The sequence below is a fragment of the Hyaena hyaena genome, unplaced genomic scaffold (assembly GCF_003009895.1).
Source record: "Hyaena hyaena isolate Hyena2069 unplaced genomic scaffold, ASM300989v1 scaffold_30, whole genome shotgun sequence".
Lineage (NCBI taxonomy): Eukaryota > Metazoa > Chordata > Mammalia > Carnivora > Hyaenidae > Hyaena > Hyaena hyaena.
The window spans coordinates 4,685,863-4,694,808 of record NW_024080662.1 but is presented as its reverse complement, the minus strand read 5'-3'; the positions used below and the strand labels follow the sequence as shown (position 1 = coordinate 4,694,808).

Genomic DNA, 8,946 nt, shown 5'->3' with positions numbered 1-8,946 from the left:
ATTTCTGTTTGAGAGTCCCCCAAACTCAGTAGATTTTAAGGAAGATGGGCTGGAAAAGTTTCAAATCCCATTCGAAATACAACTGACAGAATGTCAGGCGTGCGTGGGTACAGCTCTCAGAGGTTACTGCATATAAAGCATTAGGGCCGGGGCGACCAGGTTTTCAAGCATTTTACTGACGTGCGTTTCTGTAACTTACATAAGGCATTTCGTGCGTTTTAGTTCCGTCTCTGGAACTCTATTGGGGGTCTGGGGCATTCATTAAACAAAAACTTGCCATTTAATGAAAAGCAGCTCTCCTTCGGCACTGCTGACATCAGGGGCCAGATGATCCTTTGCTATGAGCACTGCTGTGTGCACGGCACCATGTTTAAGCCACCTCCTGACATCTACCCACTAAATGCTCCAGCTGCGACAGCCCATGGCTGGGGGCAGGCAGAATCACCCCTTTCCCCTCACCCCCCGCTGAGAAGTGGAGGAGCTGTGAGGGGGTACCTGAGAAGCCCTCACAGAAAAGAACCCCCAAAAAATAGTTGAGGCAGACCTTATTTGTTTGAGGTATTAGGTTCCATGGCTTCTAAAGAAACCGTATTTCCCAGGCCAGAGTTCAGCACAGGTGACTTTACAGGAACTTAAAAAAAACAACGGGGCGCCTGGATGGCTCAGTCAGTTGAGCGTCCGACTTCAGCTCAGGTCATAATCTCACGGTTCGTGAGTTTGAGCCCCGCATTGAGCTCCGGGCTGACAGCTCGGAGCCTGGAGCCTGCTTCCGATTCTGTCTCTCTCTCTCTCTGCCCCTCTCAAGCTCATGCTTGCGCACACTCTGTCAAAAATAAAAACTTAAAAACACAATAAAAAACACAACATCCCTCTTCTGTGAATTTATTTCTTCACCAGTAGTACACAGGTTGTATCACATTTGTGTAAGGATTTTTTTCCTCTCTTTTCTTTCCCCCTTTTATCCTGACGACCATTCCCCCCAATAAATCTCTTGCATGTCTAATCCCATCCTGATGCCTGCTTCTAGGGGCTCTTAAACTGGTTCAATGGCTCAAAAAAGTGAACTGTCCACTGAAGAAATGTATGGCCCCGGGTGTGGGGGGGTGGCCCAGATGTCTACAAGAGAGCCCCTGCCAGCCTCCACTGCCGCCCTCCAGGGGCAGGCGGCCAGTCTTCCCTGGCTGCCTCTGGGCAATGACTGAGCAGGGGAGGGGCATTGGGGCCACTGTTCTGCCCAATGAGAGGACTCCTCTGATGAGGCAGCTAAGCTTGGGGAGTCCCCAGGGGCTTGATCAAGAGTTTCCCAGAAGTGCACTGTAGCCCGTGGTTCCCCTACCCAGTCCCTCTCTCTGGGGGTCAGCTGGCACAGGGGTGCGGCCCGAACTGCAGAGGGCTTCCCCTGCTGGCTCCTGTTCCCTCAAACCCTTGATCCCTCACAGGTGTTTCCCCTAATAAATCTCTTGCACTTCTAATCCCGTTTTGCTGTCCGCTCCTCAGACGGTCAGACAAGTAATGGATTCCCTAAAAAATCTGAATTCTATAAAATAATACGTAGCAAAACTATGTCCAAGGGAATCGAGTAGTTAGAACACTTGAAAGCAGGGATGTACCAGAAAATTGGGATGTATGATCATGCCACCTAGGTTTCCTATGAGAATGGACTGTATTTCTAAGTGAGGATGATCTGTACTAAGAAATGGTCATTTATTGCCCCCCCCACCTCTTTATCAGAGCTTCTTCCAATAGAGGAAGGGAACCCCGGATCTGTGCAGGTGACAGAGAGATGAATATCCCAGGCCAAGCTGCCACTTTCTCCCACCCTCCCCGGCAAATCCCCCTCCCTATTCTTGCCCATCCCTCTTCCTTTTCCAGTGTGATGATCCTTATCCCACCATGAAGATATGAGACTAGGATGGACAGAAGGCTGGCACTTGAAGGTCAAGGCTTTGCCTTTGCAGTGAGAAAGAGAAAAGTTGTCCCTGGCAACCACGAAGTTCTCCTGCTGAACACAGCCAGTTGCTCTGATCGCCAACCCCAGATGAGGTCTGACAAAACAGGGCTATTCCACACTCATGTCCAAGCACAGAAGGAATCAAGGCCACTGTGCAAACCACAGAAACCACGCAACATCCTCTGCCCCCCCACCCCCAGCTAACACGGGTGATGGCCATCTTGTTACCAACCACAGTTTTAGCTCTGCTGCCTTTGTCTCAGCTTCTCTATGAAAATTGAGATGCCCAGTCATAGAGTGGATCCTGCTTCCTGAAAGTACCCAATCCAGAACGAATCCATGCTTCCTCGAAACTGCCCTCGCAGTTTTTAACACAGGTGCTGTTATAAGTCTCTTGTAACACCTTCGCACTGAGATGCCCCAGGACTCCTCATCTGTACCCGTACATAGTCTCCCTCATTGTAACCAGCCGGTAAATCCAACTTTGTTCCTGGTGGTCTTTGGTCATGGGCATAGACAGGTGGTCCACAGGTGGCCAGCCCCTGGCCTGTTCTGACTTTGGCTCCTGGCTCTGTCTCCAAGGTGCCGCAACCATCCTATGAGAGAAAAAGAGAAGAAACTGTAGGCAAGACAATGACAAGAGAAAGGTTTCGTCCATACAGCTGAGGTGTAGATGGATCTCCTGACTATGGTTCTGATTCTAACAAGCTGCTCCGTGGCCTTGACAAAAGTGGAGATGCATTTATCCTTCACAGGCCCTCAAAGTGAGTTTTAGACAGCTCAAGGATGACAACAAGCTGTGCCCGAAGGCTGGCACACAAAAATCACTTGTTCGCGGCTCGAGGAGGAACTGTCAGGTTGAGGGAAAGACGGAAGGTACAGAGAACATGAGGAGGTGAACTGAGAGATGGTGAAAGTCGTCGGGTCATCTCAGGGAAAGAGAAGAGCCAAGAACATCAGAGGGAAACAGGTGTAATTAGAACCATAGGAGGCAGAGAAGAGGAGAGACCAAGTTCATCCCGACTGGGAATCCTCTACCCTTGAAGTCTCTCTCAGCCAAGGGAGGAGATCTGCGAAGGGACGGAGAACCGGACGGGAGACATGGTGGGAGGCTGGGAAGATTGGGCAGATGAGCACGAAGGGAAGGGTCAGGGGTGAGAGGAGGGGGATATTCACGCCTGGGGAAGGGACTCAAAGCCCACCTCTGAGTGTGAGCTGAAGCAGGAGCCGGGATGGGCACTTGATCCCCTTACCTTCCTGGATGTGTCAGAAGGAAGCTACTTCCGGCAAGACTCCAGAGAGGTGCCAAGTCCCAGCCTCCAGGCAGTTTGTATCGTTCACCCCCTAAGCCTCCACCTCGGGGGTGGAGCCTCTCTGGGCAGTCCCCAATTTAGAAATGCACAGGCCTGTCAGGAGAAACAACTGATCAATAATGAGGGTGGCTTCCAGAGACTTAAAGAGGCCAAATAACCAGTGAAAGGCTGCAGAATGCACCAGTTAGGAAAACAAATGGTCCTGGGAGGGCCCAGACCAGGAACGGAAGGGTGCCTGGAAGGGGTTCCGCACGCCCAACCCAGTTGTGCAGGCTCCCCAGGGCCCACAGAGTCGGGGCCTCCAAGCCTCGCCAACCTCGCACACTGCCACCCTCCCGCGTTGTGTGCTTTCACTGCGGGAGGGCTGTCGCGCCCCAGGTGGGGAGTTACATGCTCCCCCCCCAAAACGTGGGCCCAAACCATGAGGGGTGCTTACTAGATCACACCTCTTCTTCTTTTTGTTTTTTTTTTCAATGTATTAATTATTTCTGAGAGAGAGAGGCAGCGTGAGCAGGGGAGGGTCAGAGAGAAAGAGGGAGACACAGAATCTGAAACAGCTCCAGGCTCTGAGCTAGCTGTCAGCACAGAGCCTGACGCGGAGCTCGAACCCACGAACCGTGAGATCATGACCTGAGCCGAAGTCGGACTCTTAACTTGAGCCACCCAGGCGCCCCAAACCTCTTCTGCTTTTAGCGGTGAAAATATTTACCAGAAACTCACTTGGTAAGCTCTTGGCAGTTTCATGGATGAACAGGCTCGTTCTCCACCCGCCTACTTCCTCGTCTGGGGGTCCTAGCACTTTTCCTCATTGGCGCGCCGCTGTGGCCTCAAATCTGGCTTCAACAGGCTTCTGCGCCCTGAGGCCGGGCGAGGCGAGGCCCATGGCCTCCTCTGGGCTGTCTGTCCCACCCTAACCAGAGCGCGGTTATGCCGCGCAGAGAATAGGGTACCGGCTCAACTCCGGGAGACTAACGGCACCAACCGCCAGGTGAGATCCAGCTAACGGCCGCCCGGCCCCGCCCATCCCTGCCTAGCCCCGCCCCACCCAGCTCAGGCCCCGCCCCTCCCACTCCTCGCATAGTTCCGGCTTCCCCTTCCGCCCAGACCTCCGCCCGGACCCAGCAAGTCCCTACGGAAGTCACGCCCCACGGCGTCCGCCACACCCCCGCCCCACGCGGCCCTGCCACGCCCACCAAGCCCTAGCAAATCCCCAGCCGCATCGGCCACGCCCCCCACGCTGCCACGCCCCAGCGAGTCCCCGTCGACGTCACTGCCCCACCACCTCCACCACGCGCTCACTCCTTGGCCTCGGGCTCGCCCCTCTCTTAGCCTCACTCACAGGGTCTTCTCCAAGTCTTAAGGGTCTTTCCCACCCTCTGAGCCTGAGACCCAGGCATATTTTGCACCAGTTGTCCTTTCTGTGGTCCATTTTAAACATAGCTTAAGGGGGACCTGGGTGGCTCAGTCGGTTAAGCGTCGACTTCGGCTCACGTCGCGATCTCACGGTTTGTGGGTTCGAGTCCCGCATCGGGCTCTGTGCTGACAGCTCAGAGCCTGGAGCCTACTTCGGATTCTGTGTCTCCCTCTCTCTTTGCCCCTCCCCTGCTCATGCTCTGTCTCTGTCTGTATCAAAAATAAAAAAATTTAAAAAACCACATAGTTTAAAATCGTGGCTTGGACGTGGGAGGCAGGATGGAGAGCAGGGCAGTGGTTTGGGTGTACGTCACAAGACCTGCCTCATTCTTCCCTCAGAGGCGAGGCGGAAGGAAGGATCTAGACAGCCTAGGAGCTCTTGCCTCACATTCCCAGGATGAGAGCTCTACCTTATTACATAGAAAGAGATGGAAGGATCAGGGACTGATGTAGGCCAGGATCTTTGGATGGAGAGTTTGTTTTTATTGGCACTTGCAGGCAGCTCTTGGAGATTTTGGGGAGGAAGCTGTCCCCTGTGCACCGGCAGCCCTGTATTGAATGGTCCTCTAGGCAAGAGCTCTTTTTCTTTTATTGGAATTTGCTGGAAGAATTTGACTAACCAAGGAAACAAAGCTCGTGATTCCCTTTTCCCTGTCCTCATGTCATATTCAACATCTTGGGGCATCGTTCAGAGAAGGGTCAAGGAGAGTGTTTATTCTGCAGAAGCTCATCCCTAATGTAGCCATTATCTTCAAAACTTCCCTGGGGCGCCCGCCTGGCTCAGTCAGTTGAGCATCTGACTTCAGCTCAGGTCATGATTTCACAGTTCCTGGGTTTGAGCCCCATGTTGGGCTCTGTGCTGACACAGAGCCTGCTTCAGATCCTCTGTTTCTCTCTGCCCTTTTCCACTGATGTGCGCGCTCTCTCTCTCTCCTTCTCTCAAATAAACATTAAAAAATAAAAATAAATAAAACCGTCTTGGGACACTTGGGTGGTTCAGTGGGTTGAGCATCTGACTCTGTTTCATCTCAGGTCATGATCTCATGTGAGTTTGAGCCCCACGTAGGGCCCTGTGCTGACAGCTCAGAGCCGGGAGCCTGCTTCAGATTCTGTGTTTCCCTCTCTCTGTTCTCCTCTCCCGCTCGTGTTCTGCCTCTCAAAAATAAATAAACGTTAAAATTATTTTTTAAAAACACGCCTTCTTCCTGATTGTTTGGGTCCTTAAAGATCTGGGGAAAGAGGACCTGAAGAATGTCAATTCAGAAACTTGAGACAGGACTAAAGCGTGGTAGAAGTGTCTGCCCTCTCCACCCCAAAGCTGGGGTCTGATGAGATAGATCAAGGATGCCCCAGAGGGCCACTCTCTCCAACCTAGCCTGTTTGGTTATTTATTTATTTGTTTTTTTCTGGGTGGCCCGAATATGGGTTTCTTCTCCCCTGCAGGTGAGAAAAACACTAGATTGCTATTAAAGAAACAGTATATCTCTCTGCAAAGGTTTGGAATCCAGATCAAATCTTGAGGTGAGCCTGTCTGGCTGCTCCCACCTTCAGCATTGCTGGGGGGCTGTGACTGAGTGCATGATTTTCCTTTATAGCATCCAAAATGTAAGTTATTAGTTAAAGGATATTGCTAAGGAATCCTTGCAACATGCTTTAATTGGTTTATAGATTAATATAGCTTGTTTGCTAATGTAAATAACTTGCAAGTAGTCTGTTGCCTTGGGAGCAAGGTGAGAAACAATGGAAAATTTTCCTCTGAATTGGGAAAACGGAATGGAAATTGGCAAAGACCCCTCATCACATTTTCTTACTGCCGCTCCAGCCTCAGCCGGACGGTGATCCCCTCTTGTAGTTTAGAAGTGTTTTAACAGCTCAAGAGAGCACCCATACTTGTTGAATGAATGAGTGAATGCGTACTCCCTAAGGTTTGTAATCCAACCGCCCCCCCCCCTTCCTTATAGTTCTTCCCCGGGCTTCTCCATCCACACTTAGCTTTACTTTAGCACCGTGTCTTTCATACCGTATGTATTTGGTAGGAGTGAATTGCAATGACCTAATTGAGTTAGATATCAATTAGCATTCCACGGTTTAGTGCTACCTGTGCTAAAACTCTTCAAGCAGACCAAAGCGGATGTGATGCCAGGTTCAGTGATTGCCTAACTCTTGACAAGGCTCTGAAGACATATGGAAACATCTTGATGTCTCTGTGCAAGAAGTCCACCCTTGCAACATCTGTAGCAAGTGTAAATTTCTATCTTAAGAAACGAGGTCTCTGGCCTGGAAGAAAATGAATTAGATTAATTTTTTTTTTAAACACCAAAGACAGAGACTTTATTATCTCGAAAAAGGCTTTTTGTCCATGTTATTTAAGGAAAACATAACTGGAAATACAACTTCATCCTGGGTATCCTGAACCAATTTGGCATTAAAGATTTTTTAAAAGGTATAGGACAGTTTATCTTCATTATTGGAACTCTCTCTGCTGCCAGGTCTTCTCAAAAAGACTATCTGCAGAAATATCCCTGGGTTGCCATTCAAGAGGAAGTGAGGAAGATATCTGCAAAGATCTAACCTCTGACTGGAAGGATCACCTCTGAAGAACAGATTTCCCAATTCTCCTTCCTTCAGCTGGGCCTCGGTTTCCACATCTGTGAAAGGAATGGGCTGGTCACCAGATAATCTTTAACATTCCTTCTAATTAGAGTTTTCACAGCTCTTTGTTTTTCTGTTTGTTTGCTTTTGCTTTTGTTTTTGTTTTTTGCTGGCTGAAATGAAAGGCAATTGGGCAATTGGCCAACTAATACCAAATGATGAATCTTAGGGGTTTTTTGTTCTTAAATGTGATTCTGCAAGAAAAGACTTCTGCTTTCACTAGGTCCCCTAAAGTATTTGCGTTTATTGGTAAGTGTTTGCATTTCAAATAGAAACTCTGAAAATGGCAGAAGAGTGAAGTCTGCCCTCTGTAAACCAGGCATCACTTGGAATGAGTCACAGACTGTCTTAAAAATACTGGCAATCTTAATTGGTGTTTTTTTCCTTCTTAAATCAATTTTATTGAGGCGTAATTTACCTACACTAAAATGCACACATTTGAGGTGTACTGCTGATCACTTTTGACAGAAATTTGCCCCCATCACTCCCCAAAGTCCCTTCATTTCCTTTTGCAGCCAGTCATCATCAGACTGCGTCTTCAGTGCAGTTAGATCTTCCCTTTGCATCCCAATTTTTGGCTTTCCTGGGGACACAGAGGTGAACAAAAGCCAAGTCTTGGTGCTCAGGGGGCTTATACCCTAGCGCTGTAGAGTGAGCAATTTTGTAGTTAGCCTGAGCCCCAGTTTAACTAATTCAGCCTCTGTTACTGGATAAGGAGATAAGATTCTACTTAGACCTTTGGAGGATGCCCCACATAGGGGCTTCCCCCCTCCCCACGGCCTTGAAACAGCTAGCTTTTTCCCATAGGATGAGGATGTTTTTACTGTGTCTCTCGCAGTATACCAATACCAATGGAATACCGGTGGAATCTTCCTTTATGTTCTTTCTTCTTTTTGCAGTAGCTAGGATACCCAACCCCAAAGGCTCTGAGTGGGTAACAGCAGGGAGCAAAATTGCTGGGTTTTTCAGATGCATTTTGTTCTCCTTCTCTTAAAGCTGGTAGCTTGTGGGGCGCCTGGGTGGCTTAGTCGGTTAAGCGTCCGACTTTCGCTGGGTCATGATCTCGCGGTTCATGTGTTCAAGCCCTGCATCGGACTCTGTGCTGACTGCCAGCTCGGAGCCTGGAGCCTGTTTCAGTCTGTGACTCCCTCTCTCTCTGACCCTCCCCTGCTCACGCTCTCTCTCTCTCTCCTAGAAATAAATAAAACATTAAAAAAAAAAAAAAGCTGATAGCTTGTTTTAGAAAAACAGCCCCTAAGAGTTATTTATTTTCATGAAGAATCATGTGTATAGTCAATGTGTACTCCGTGGGGTAAATAACGTAGAACAAGATGGCAAAGTTAGATACAAGACTGGTTAATGTCCTAGAGGGCAATGAAACCATAAACTTTTGAGGTTATCTGTTTTACTGGATGGAGTTCATTTGCCTCTCTACCTGACAAAAATCATTTGCAACTTATCAGTTTTCTACATATAAACATACACTCTTAACAGAGCCTAGGTCCCAATCAATAGCCAACCCACAATTTCATTTCCCTAGAGCATTGAACGATCCTTAGGTGAACTTGTTAGACAATGCTCTGGGAGACTTGGAAAGGGCATTCAGTCCATCATTTT

At 49.0% G+C, this 8,946-nt stretch overlaps 1 long non-coding RNA gene across 1 annotated transcript; it reads right to left on the bottom strand.

The window, feature by feature from the left end:
* Positions 1-868: 868 nt before the first annotated feature.
* On the bottom strand, positions 869-4,258 carry LOC120229204. Its single transcript, XR_005527691.1, has 3 exons — positions 3,985-4,258; positions 3,205-3,357; positions 869-2,547 (listed from the first exon to the last, which is right to left on the bottom strand). It is a non-coding gene; the product is annotated as an uncharacterized LOC120229204 (long non-coding RNA).
* Between the last annotated feature and the right edge of the window lie 4,688 nt (positions 4,259-8,946).